The 13,089-nt window shown below is 41.0% G+C and overlaps 2 non-coding genes across 2 annotated transcripts; both read right to left on the reverse strand.

The window, feature by feature from the left end:
* Positions 1–559: 559 nt before the first annotated feature.
* On the reverse strand, positions 560–678 carry LOC145676694 (5S ribosomal RNA). The gene has a single exon (XR_014129430.1). It is a non-coding gene; the product is annotated as a 5S ribosomal RNA (ribosomal RNA).
* Positions 679–855: 177 nt separating this feature from the next.
* On the reverse strand, positions 856–974 carry LOC145676707 (5S ribosomal RNA). The gene has a single exon (XR_014129443.1). It is a non-coding gene; the product is annotated as a 5S ribosomal RNA (ribosomal RNA).
* Positions 975–13,089: the final 12,115 nt, after the last annotated feature.

Consider the following 13,089-nt stretch of genomic DNA (forward strand, 5'->3'; position numbering starts at 1 on the left):
TGTGCGCCTTCTTTTGCCTGGTGAACTTGCCAAGCACGCTGTAAGTGAGGGTACGAAGGCTGTTACCAAGTACACAAGCTCTAAGTAAAAATCTTCTTCAAGATTTTTCATTTCAAACGGTCCTTGTCAGGACCAACACATTATTCGAAAGAGTTAAATCACGAAATTTGCTTCATTCTGTTATGTAGAAACACGTTGAAATCCAATTTCTATATGCTGTTAGTAAAAAAGTAAAGCACATAGCGGAGATGTGTCGTGCTTGTATACGAAAGGCATTTACTCGCCGGAGATCTACACTTAGTCATAATAATTTACTTTTAAAAAGTGGTAATACATTCCGTGTTAAGTATAGTAGTAGGTGCACACGGATCGGAAATCAGGTTATTTTAATGTGCCGTGCAAATAAACAGGCTGTTAGTGTAAGAAATAGTGGGTATAACGCTTAGAATATCGATTAATCGCTATGAAATAATGTTGATAAATTATCTCTTGAAAGTACTATAAAATTAATGTTTCTAGTATTTTCGTACTTGAAGGATAATGAAATTTGAAAAAGAGATGCCAACAGCACCTGGTGTTCCCAGGCGGTCACCCATCCAAGTACTGACCAGGCCCGATGCTGCTTGACTTCGGTGATCGGACGAGAACCGGTATATTCAGCATGGTATGGCCGTTGGCGAATGCATATGGCTTCGAGTGAGTTATTGTAGCTACGTAGGTTTGTCGGTGAATACTCAAAAAGACCAGCGCGTGGAAAGCGTTGCTAATTGTTTTAAGTAATGCATGATTACGAAATTATCGTGGTGAACGATGTGAGAATATTCGTCTTTGTGAAAAACAAAATTAGAAAAAGTATACCAACAGCACCTGGTGTTCCCAGGCGGTCACCCATCCAAGTACTGACCAGGCCCGATGCTGCTTGACTTCGGTGATCGGACGAGAACCGGTATATTCAGCATGGTATGGCCGTTGGCAACTACCTTTTCTTCAATGTCCTGTTAAGGAAGTATGTTTTAAGTAAGAATTGACATTATTAACTATAAAGGCAAGCATATTAACGTCGTTAACATTACTTGGAATATACTAATATTCGAATAAATATTTGAATGTTCGAATGATGAGTGATTCGGATGTTCATAGTGCCACTGTGTCCTATCGAGTTTACTATCACGAACCACGTATGAAATTGTATATAAATAAATAAAAATAAATCCTTTATTAAGTATTGATTACAGGAAAAAGGCAAACTTACATTCTTTAATGTACACAATGAAATGTATGAAAGATATTTTTAAGATATGTTTCACTTACCCTTTATAACGCAAGGTAGTTTTCAGTGTAGCATTCTCTTCAGCTGCGAGATAACGTAAGGCAGATGATCATTCAGTCGTGAAGCACTAAAATGTAATATACATTTTAACTATTATCGATAAGAATTATTTACTGCAGGGATGCAAATAAAGTGAGGCAAATTAGTAAATAAAAACCGATACTGTAACTGATAATATAATTAGTTGTATCTGTATTAGTTGTATATACAGTAATCGCACGATTATCCGCGGAGTTGGATGTTGGCATAATCGCGCATAATCAGCAGTATGAGCAGAAAAGGGAAATGAAATGAAATATTTAGATTTACGTCGCATACTTATACCGGTTACGCTAAAGGAGACGGTGATGATGAGTACTGAATGAAGAAAGTGGGAGGAAACGGGAGAAACCCGAGAAAACCCATGAGCACGGTCTTTATGCACGACAAAGTTCACACGGCACGAGCTGGGATTGAATCAGGGACCCCAAGCACCGGAGGCCAAAAAACGGACAAAAAGTCTTTCGTGCAACTTTCGTTTTCGGTAAAAAGTTTACACATAATTTAGAAAGAGTAGTTTTCTGGTCTTTTTATTTCACAAGTTGGTTCATGTCTATATTTTTTACATGCATAAAAAATTTTTCAACTCCCTTGCTTATTTCCTGTTAAAGACCTCTACCTCTGATTGTATTTTTTGCACATATTCTTATTGTTTTCAGACAACATTTCTAAAAGCGTAATTTATCGTCAGCAAGAAAAGAAAAGGAAAGCCTCGGATAGTGGAATGTGTACTGTATATATATATATATATATATATATATATATATATATATATATACGTATTAGTATATAGTTTTATTTTATACGTCTCCTATTATTACACAATGTGCAGATATTGTCAAAGCGCAAGTAAATATGTATAACTCCCCGTTCTGCACTTAATAACTTGAAAGAAGTTCGGGGAAGGTAGTGTAACAGAAAGTGCAAACAGAAATGAGGGTTTAAAGGCATTTAATATTATTCCGTAGTAGTATGATTTTTTGTAAAAAAAAAAATATATATATATATATATATATATATATATATATATATATCTAAACATACATATTCAATGATATAGTAAGAGGTTAGCAGCACTGATAGAACTGCAGAAAGTACAAAACCGTTAATAAGAAAGAGAGAGAGATGGTGGCCGCTTTTGTGCTTTTCATTGGCTAATTCCGAATTGCGCGCGAATACGTACGAGATTTCTTTCTTTTTCCTCTTCGCAGCCCAGATGTTGCCAATTAGAAGTTTTTAGTACTACATTTGTATGAAAATGTTGCCTTTAAGAAATGTGGTTTGCATACAGAGAAAAGAGCAAAATGAATATTTACCTTAGTGGGCATGAAAAAAGACGAAACATTTTGCAAGATGGACACACGAACTTCCTTAATGCAGGCGTTCAGTACATTATTGTAAAGAAAAAAACACTAAAAAGAATTACTTCAATATCCCTAGCAACATTCAACAATTCATAGAGAAAAATCTTTATTTTGAGAACAATGGAAAACTATGTAATTGTAGATAACTACTAAATTTAATGATTAAGGAAAACGTTTAGGCCCGGCCCTTCAGAAAGAAAGTGCACAGAATATTCTCTCATGGAAGCAATTGCAAAATCAACATTTTGTTTGCAGTTATAATTAGAGGATCTATATACAGGGTGTTCGAAAAAGAATGTATCCTCTTGAAAGAAAATATTCTCTGGGCCCCTAATCCTTTATATACCGAAAGGAAGTTTGTATAGCATTTTTTCTTACCTTCGTTAGAAGAATTGAAAGTGACTACTATCGTGACACGGGAGATATTTAATCGATAGTCGAATTACTCACATACTCGAATGAACACGTCTCTTGTAAGGAGAGGAAAGGCTTCTGTGATCCGCTATCGCAGCTGTGTCATATCTGCAGAGAATGTTAGGACACAAACGTGATCTTTGAGAGCCTCGTGAAAAGAAGTCGCATAGTATCATGTGTGGAGACATCGGGGCCATCTGAAGAACGCTTCATCATTAGGACCAAGGGCGAGTTACGAAACACTCTGGGATATATTTATTAACATAACTTCTCGTCATTCTGCAAGTGTGGTGGAGCTCCATCCTATTGGAAAAGGAAACCTCGGGAGCCCTCTTCATGTGTAGGTATCGTTCACATCTGAAGCATGTGAAGATAGATTACTGTACTATCGTGTACCTAAAATCATTTTCTACGAATACGAACATGTCTACACTGAAGGCAGTGCAGCTCTTTTTCTCTTTTTTTTGGTCATGTATTGTAACGCGGGGCAATGCACACAATAACATGTAATGTTGTGTATCATCATAAAGGGCCAGGGCGATGATTGGATCTTGATGGACGTGGAGAACTGATAGGTGATGTGAGTGGTATTGTGATCTATGGTTGTATGTTTACTGATGAATGCATAAGGAGAGGTGAAGGGGTTGCCTTTTTTTTTATGTCGATCGGGAGGGAAGCGATTGGGAAACTTTTGACTTTGTTTTTCAACCGAATATATTGATTGAATAGGTCGCCGACAATTTTACGGGGCGTCACGTCGTTGCCTTTTTCATGTCGATCGCGAGCGAAGCGAGCGTTTTTTTTTTTTTTTTTTTTTTTTTTTTTTTTTTTTTTTACCGACAATATGTATTGAATCGGTTGCCAACACCTTTAGGGGCGCGTCACGTCCTTCTTTCTGTGCTGATCGCGAGCGAAGCGAGCGCGAAATTTTTGACTTTTTTTTTTTTTTTTTTTTTTTTTTTTACCCACAATATTTATTCAATCGGTCGCCAACACTTTTAGGGGTGCGTCACGTCCTCTTTTCTCTGCTGATCGCGAGCGAAGCGAGCGCGAAATTTTGACCTTTTTTTCTCTTTTTAATTCTTTTTTTTCTTTAAGAAAAAATATTGATTTCATAGGTCGCGAACATTTTTACGGGATGCAACATCGTTTATTTGTTTTTCCAACCGTCTTTCTGTCTTGAGCCCCCGCCAAGTTAACTTTATGGTGGACAAAAACTATGTGCGGTGGGTTACCGCGGGGTTCTCCCGTTTCCTCCCACTTTCTTCATTCCACCACCATTTCAATCATTTCTCATAATCAGCGCCTCTTTTAGCCTAAGCGGCATAACGTGGGACGTAAAACAAAGATTTCCTTTAGTTGCTTTCTGTCTTGATTACGAGCGCGAAATTTTTTACTTTTTTTTTCTTTCTTTTGATATTATTCATTTAATAGGACGGCAACACCTTTACGGGCCGCCGCGTCGTCGTTTACACTTCTTCAGCCCATATTCTTTCTGCTTGTTCGTTTTCCGGCATCTTGTTATCACCGCCCGCGGCAATGCCTATGTCTTTCATCGCTTTTTGAAGCAAATCTTTAATAAATATGCACTCTCACATTTGTACTAATATGCATACCACAGTGGATAGACTGTAACTAGGAAAGCAGAAGCCTGCATATCATATTATTTAACAGTTGAAAGTGAACTGTCATTTTAAGTTTGATTTTGATCAGATGAGTGCAGTTCAACTCGTCGACAATTGTGAAGATTCTCGAGGTTAGGGACCATCCATTTTGTGCTTTGTAATGAAAATGGCTGCAGCCAAACTTCTCTGATCTGAATGAAACTTGGCATGATGATACATCTTGACCTGCTCTACAAGTTTATTTAGTATTTTCCGTTGCGCAGGCTTTTGCTTCTCCAGGTTCTCCCATGGAACTGAGAAACGTATTCAGTCGAACTTCTGCGGTAAGTCAGTATATCATCCTGAGAAGTTTGATCGAGATAGCAGAGGTTCGACTATTCGTTTTTCAATTCCATGTGATATTACAACACGGTGAACTAAATTTATATAGAAACACTTTGATTTTGTTTTGTTTTTTGCTAGCATTAAACTGAGAAAATGTTATTCAATAGACAGAGAACACCACTCAAAGAAAAGTACATCATAAGAATATATATATGGTTGCTGTGGTTCTCGGTTTAATTTGCTAGTTAAGAAACTTGCTCTAAATAAGTACATCTTACAGGTGAAAAACTAAGCCAGGCGATAGAATTAAATATAAAGTTATACACTTTTATTTTACGTTTACTAGTGTTGGGTTACTACTGTAAAATAAGTCAGTATATATGAAAGATAACTGTATTAGGTACTATTTTCCACCGGCGGTGTATTCTTGCATAGTGTACTTAATGTTTACAAGCGGGGCGCTACTAGTATGGATGCATGACAAGTGCTATTGAAACTCGAAAACTAACTGGTTTCCACTACCCTTGCTTATACGTATACCCGCGTCGCCTTCGCTCCTGTTCACTTTGGACGCACATTCTTGCTATCGCTCAGGCCCCCAGCTTTCTCCTGTTTTGGCTCCCTTAAATAGTATTCGTGCTTTTTATTGGCCACCTGGCAAAGCACTTGTAATGATTTTACACCAGTAACTCTAAAATACATGTGTATTACTTTATTTAATTCTGTCGTCTGCAGAATTTTTTTTTTTTTCGTACAAATATGCCTTTTCATGCAGAACACTGAATTTTGCCTGTAAATTTTTGAGAATATGCTGTGACGAAACTTGAGCACCGTTCTTCTTTTCTTTCTTATCACGAGTCTTCTTTAGCCTAATGAGCACAATCATCACACGATAACGACTATTCTTTTCATTTAACTTGTAAACAAGTTGAACTAATAATAATAATTGATGTACAAAGGAGAAGTGTCCTACATATTTGAGGTAAAAAATAAAATAAATATACTTCTACTTCATCCGTGTTTACAAAGTTAAATGTTATCGATTTACAAAAAATGGTCACCTATCCACACACTGACCAGGCTCGACACTGCTTGACCATACATATTAAAACATCGGTCCCACTGAATACACAAGTAGTAAGCACATTCACATAAAAATAATTAGGATTACAGTATATAAAATGCGTTAATTAAAATAGCAAATGCCTTACCTTATCACAGGCGATCCAAAGCCACTGCACATCATCTGCTACGCACACTATATTCCTCCAATATTTCACTCACTTCCTATATCACGCAACAGAAAATATTAATAAAATTCACTTAGCAACATTTTCATTTTTAATCAACAATACGTATAACAATTAAGAATAAAATTAATTGTGAGCACATTGTTATAATTAGAATACTGTTTTTATTCGTTTACAAATATGGGATTAATATAGAGCTGGCAGCAACAATATATACAACTCATCCTGTATGTATCGTAAATCCTAACTTGAGAAGACATCTCTGACGCAAACAATGAGACAAGAAATCAAATACTATATCCGACACATTTGGGGTTTATTGAACTTCAATGTTGGAAGATACCACCTTGTCGGTAGTACAAATGTAATATCCTTACAACACGCGGAACTTTTGCCAGGCATATCTAGGAATTTGGGAAGATTAATTGATATCCTTAATGTGCAATGTATGATTATGACGCATTGTTATGTACACGCAGACGGAACCAGGACAATCTATAGATGACATTTGCACTGTGTTTGGACAATTTGTTCGCAGAAAATAACCGTTTTTGTCTATGAATACTTGAGAACATGGAAGGTATGAGATATACATTTTATGCGCAAATATTATAATACAAATCATTGTTAGTTTGGTGGATGCGTGAAAGAAAGAAAAGGAGTAGATTTTTGCAGACGTCCGGATATAAAGCGAGAACTGAGAATACGCATCTATAACATCTATTTTCTTTGTGTTAATGATATCGATGAACTAAACGGGGAAACTAAAATACAACTGTTTGCAGTATAATTCGAAGTATAGTCAAGTGCAGAGGCGTACTCACGGGGTGTCCACCGGGTGCGGACTCCTCGCAAAAGTTCCTAAGTGAACATACATTTGCAGACTTTCTCATTAAATGTAGTTATTAACAGGGAAAATATTGATGTATCATCAATATAAATCTGATCTTACACTTCATCTGTACTCTGTCTGTATCATGTTTTTGTGAAAAAGTAAGTGGAATATTTATCGTGTTTTCGAATGCAGAATAATAGTATATAGACATAGTGGCTTGTAGTATTGGAACCTTGCCCCCCGAAGCTTGGATCCCTTAGAAGAAAAAAAAATGCATGCGCGCCTGGTGAAATGGTTAACGAATTCAGTTCACTCGATGAATCGACAGATAGTAATACACATTTCGACAGATCGACAGCATTCGACAGATACAGACATATGAAAGTAGCACAAGAATTAGGCGAAAGTCCGTGCGTTTCCTCAATTCACGTAGGAAACAACAGAAAATATCAACTACCATAAAATAATCCGTATATATATTTAATTTATTTGGAATAAAATAAATATAGAAACAACCTGTTCATACATAACTACGGTAAGTGCGTTAATTGCTAACGTAAGAACAAATATGAAACAAGGCACAAAATAAAAAAGAAAAATAAAGTTAAAGGGAATAAATATTTAGGCTTGATTGTCATTCGTATTAAGAAGCTGGGTAATAAAATGTTAAAATCTACAGAAAATTATGAAATTAAATCAGGATTTGAAATAAAAGTCTATACATTGGAAGTAGGCCAGGGAGTTTGCAAGGCAGATGTGTGCGACACGCGTTACTTTATAGATTCCCTTCATTGAACTATAGTAAGCAGTACGAAGATGGTACTTTGCGTATAATCACAGGAAGGATTGAAGTTAATTACCATGGTAATATAATTATTTATTGATAAGTATTTCCATGTTAAATTATGAAAATTATAAGCACAAGGAGGGTGAAAAAGTAGTGTGACCGACTTAGCAATGACTGAAACATAAAATAGAAAAGCGAATAAAAACAAATGCCTTTTGAGTTATGTGGAATAAAGTTTCTTCTAGCCAGTAAGGAAGAATAGGATCTGGTGCATTCATTGAATACCTGAAAAAAATCGTTTATCAAAATAGAAGGAAACACACTTATCGTTGTGGCAACTACGAACTTCTGTTTACCTCAGCCCGCCTCAGCAAGTGCTTTCTATCCGGTCCGCGCTCCGTAACCAAACTCAACGCTGCCTGCTAGCGAAAATAATGAGAAGACGAAGTGCGCGACACGCGTGTGTTTGTGCTCCGACAAATTACGTGGTTTTGTGAGGAAATAAAAACTTTTTCCCCTCAGAAACTATCCAAATAGAGAAATAAACATTAATTGTAGTGTTTGTGAACATTATAAGTGCAGTGAACAATAGGAAGTGTCTGTGCTAGTGCTGTGTGCATGTTGCATGTGCTAGTTAGCAGTAGCTAGGAGTAGTTAGCAACAAAGCACAGCTAGCACCAAAGGCGCCATATTGAAGCTGACGATCAGTTTTGTTCAGGAACTTGCGTGGCCCCGAGAAGACACAACTCGAGAGCGCTCTTCTGATTGGTCGGGGAGACGCAAGCAAGGGAGCCAATCAGGGAGCCGCTTTTCCCGAGCATTTCATATAAATATCAGACTCATCATAGCCCTCGTCACAGTGCTCTGGAAGCACTCGATGCGTTCAGAGTGCCTAAAAATGAAAATTAGTTCCCCACCATAATAAAAGTGAAGGAAAAGGCAAAAAGAAAAATAGGCCAGCCGGGAGCAAGCCTAAAAAGCTCCTGGCAACAGCGTATACGGGAAACTACCAGCCAGTTAACAAAAATAATAAAACCTTACCAGCTAAACAGTGAACTGACAGAACAGAAAAACAGCCATAGTGTTAGTAAAATCACAATATCATAAACTCCGGCCCTTACAAGAGCCACATACGTGAACTCTCATACCAATATAATATATTGATCCCAGCTCTTACTAGAGTTACAGTGTGAGCATTTTACATTGCAATTAGTGCTCTGGCCCTTTCAAGAGCCACAGAGTGAACTCCCCACACCAATACAAGCCATTATCTCTGGCTTTTACTAGAGACACCCTGTGAACATCGTACATAGTACTAGTGTTCGGCCCTTACAAGGACCACAAGTGCACCCCGCTCAATCCTAGTGAGACATTGAGAAACTAGTGTCTACGACTGGCCCTTTCGAGAGCCACAAAAAGAAATCGAAATGCCTTTACAGGCTAAACGTACGCGGAAACCCATCCAGGACAGTAAGAACATTTTGAAAAAGTATAAAGCCTTGAAGTACACGCCCATTGGGCCTGTGCCAAAGAAACGAGTAGTGCCACCCTCCCCCCGAATTATCCCAGAGCCAATGGAGCCTCTACCCACCCACAAACCCACGAAGGACAACCAGCCAGCACCGAAGACAACGAGTCAGGAGGTCTTCCCCCCCCTCCCAACCCCACCCCAAGTGGAACAAGCAAACAAGACTAGTGAAGCTGAAACTGACAGCGCGAAAGCAGGTCCGTCAAGAACGTCAAATGACGACACATCAGGATATATCACCCCCAAGAAGACGTTCAGACCAAAAACGTCATTGTGTGCAACCATCGCTTCTGTAGTGCAATTCAGGAACCAGTACTCGGTGCTTCGACAGCAAAAACTTGACAGAGAAGCAGCAGCCGAAGAGGAAGAGGACGACGAAACAACAATCTCAGAAAAGATCGAGAAGATGGACATCATCCAAGAAACGGGAGAAAGCCCCAAAGAAATCCCCCTCCCGAATCTCGCAACGAAGAAGATACCACCCATATACATATACGGCATCAAGAACAGAAGTACATACGTCCAGACCTTGGCTGCCACATGTACAGAACCCCCAGAGGCTTTTCACAACAAAGATTTTATAAAAATACACTGCGCCAATATGCAGGACTTCCAGAAAATCGACGCCTACTGCCTCCAGACGAATGCGTCCTACTCCACGGAGCTACCAAAATCAAACAGACCTCTCAAAGTAGTAATCAGGAAGCTACCTCTTGACACATCACCTGACGACATACATAAAGCCTTAGAAGCACTGGGATACACCCCCGCTGCGGTCTCTCAACTCAGAGGCCGACCAGACGAGAAGGGAGTCAGACCACTCTTTCCGCTGTTCTTGGTCTCTCTCCCAAAAACAACCACCAACTCTGACATATATAAGGTTCGCTTCCTACTCCACTTCAGAGTAGAGATAGAACCGTACAAAGGCACAGACATGCTGCAGTGTTTCAGGTGCCAAAGGACAGGACATTCCCAGCTGACCTGCAATGCCACTCCACGCTGTGTCAAGTGTGCTGGACCCCACCACAACAGAGAGTGCCCCAAAACATCAAGGGACACACCAGCCAAGTGTGCTAACTGCCAGGGAGCCCACCCTGCAAATTACCAGGGCTGCGATTACCTGAAGAAAGCCAAAATGAAGAGGGGGAACCAACGATTCACCGCCCCCAATCCGCCATCAGATGACCCGACAAGCACCTCTGAGACAGCAGACACCCCACAAAAGACAACAAGACCAAGTACGTCCACCACAGACAAGACAGTGAGAAGTCGACCACGCCAAGAAGAGTCCACCAAACCTCAGCCAACGGAAACCAAACAGAACCCACCAGAGAAACCGACCATCAGAGAAACCACCCCAGAGGAAGGGCCAACCAGACGTCAAGATCCGCCACAACGAAAACAAAGCAACCAAGATCAGCCAACCCCAGCGCAACAAGACTGCAGCCAAGAACCATCCCTGGCAGCGACCATCAAGGAAGTGATGGAACTACTAAAGGGACTCAACATCAGGAAATTCATGAACACCTTGAAGTCAGGACTAGAGAAAATGAAAACAGCTACAGACCCCGTCACGAAGTTCACAACTCTCCTTGAAATTGCAGCCAGCATCCTCGATGATGGAACAGAATAAGTCAACCATAACCCGAGACCTGAGACTCGCGTTTTGGAACGCGAACGGAGTCAGAGACCAGAGGCTAGAGCTGACGGATTTTCTCACTCGAGAAAAGATTGACATAGCCCTACTCAGTGAAACTCATCTCCATCCTCCAGACACCTTCAAGATTCGCAATTACGTGATGTATAGAACAGACCGGCAAGGACGCAAGGGAGGCACAGCTGTTCTGGTGAAGAGACACATCGCTCACGACACACTACAGTTGCCACCGTTACAAACCATAGAGGCCACAGCAGTAACCATCCACTCTCCAGATGGCCCCCTTCAGCTCATCTCGGCGTACAAGAAGCCATTGGCACCTATCCAAGCCCAGGACCTGCAAGCGCTAAGAAGACTAGGACATCGAGTTCTCGTAGGCGGGGACCTGAATTGCAAGCACCCCGCTTGGAATTCCAGGGTATCCAACCAGGGCGGACGGGATTTGTTCCAAGCACTGAGAAACATCGACTTCCTGGCCACAGCTCCTCCAGATCCTACACACTTCCCGACTAATGGAGGTGAACCAGATGTGTTAGACATGGCTCTCACGGCTAACATTACAATCAAGGACGGACCAAATTCAGTTATCGCACTTCATTCAGACCACGTCCCAGTCACCATGACGGTAGCGCTGCGTACACACGTTCCAGCCAATCAAGTACCACGCCTCCGTCAAACTAACTGGGACGACTACACCAGGAATCTTGCTGAAATGATCGACCCCAGGCTGCCAGTCAACACACCGGACGAGATAGATGCCACACTTGCAACACTCACGGCATCAATGCAAACCGCATATAGACTGGCAACAACTACCCAACTCATCCCTCCAGAAGAGCAGAAACCAGAGGATCTGAGGACTACAGCACTCATCCACCTAAAGCGCTGGGCCAGGAAGAAATGGCAGGCCACACGCCACCCAGCATTCAAAACCCTATGGAATTCACTGACCACCAGGGTGAAGAAACGCCTCCAGCGCCTCCGACTCAACCAGTGGAACGCCAGACTTCAGGAGCTTGAAACGCCATCCAGAGACTTCTGGAGACTTCTAAAGTCATTGTCAAGAACACCTGGACCCCCCAAAACTCAACCACTACGAGGGCCGCAAGGACTAATTTATTCACCGAAACAGCAAGCTGACCTTCTCGCAGATCATCTGGAACAAACATTCACGGAGAACAACACTCCAGTGCCAGAGGGAATCCTGGAAGCAACACAGCAAAGCATGCAGCAACTAACTGGACAGCATCACCTACCAGCACAAGAGCTAACCACACCTCGGAAGATCCAGCAAATCATCCGAACAATCAATCCAAACAAAGCAGCGGGACCAGACAGGCTTCCACCACTGGCACTCAAACATGCTCCGAGGAAGGCTATAGTTCTACTATGTAGACTAACAAACGCAATTCTAGCAACAGGATACTACCCCGCCGCATGGAAAGAAGCAAGAGTAATTTTAATACTCAAACCAGGAGCGGCCAGGACTGAACCCAAAAGCTACAGACCCATCAGTCTGCTGTCACATCCAAGCAAAGTGGTCGAGCGAGTGATACAACAGAAACTGATGAAGCACATCGAGGAAAACAACATCCTTCCTCCTCACCAATTCGGGTTCAGGCCTGGTCACAGCACCACCCACCAACTGGTCAGAGTAGCTGAACAAATAACTTATCAGTTCAACGAAGGAGGCCACACTCTCGGTCTTTTCCTAGATATAGGCAAAGCGTTTGACAAAGTGTGGCATGCAGGACTACTACACAAACTACTGCAAGTAGGAGTACCACGACACTTAGTGAAAACTCTGAAAAGCTACCTGACCAACCGCACATTCAGAGTCTCCCATGCGAACAACCTCACAGAACCAAGAACAATCAGAGCAGGAGTGCCACAAGGATCCTGTCTATCCCCGATCCTGTACAATGTGTACACGGCA

Source organism: Thermobia domestica, unplaced genomic scaffold (assembly GCF_964235325.1).
Source record: "Thermobia domestica unplaced genomic scaffold, izTheDome1.hap1.1 HAP1_SCAFFOLD_306, whole genome shotgun sequence".
Classification (NCBI taxonomy): domain Eukaryota; kingdom Metazoa; phylum Arthropoda; class Insecta; order Zygentoma; family Lepismatidae; genus Thermobia; species Thermobia domestica.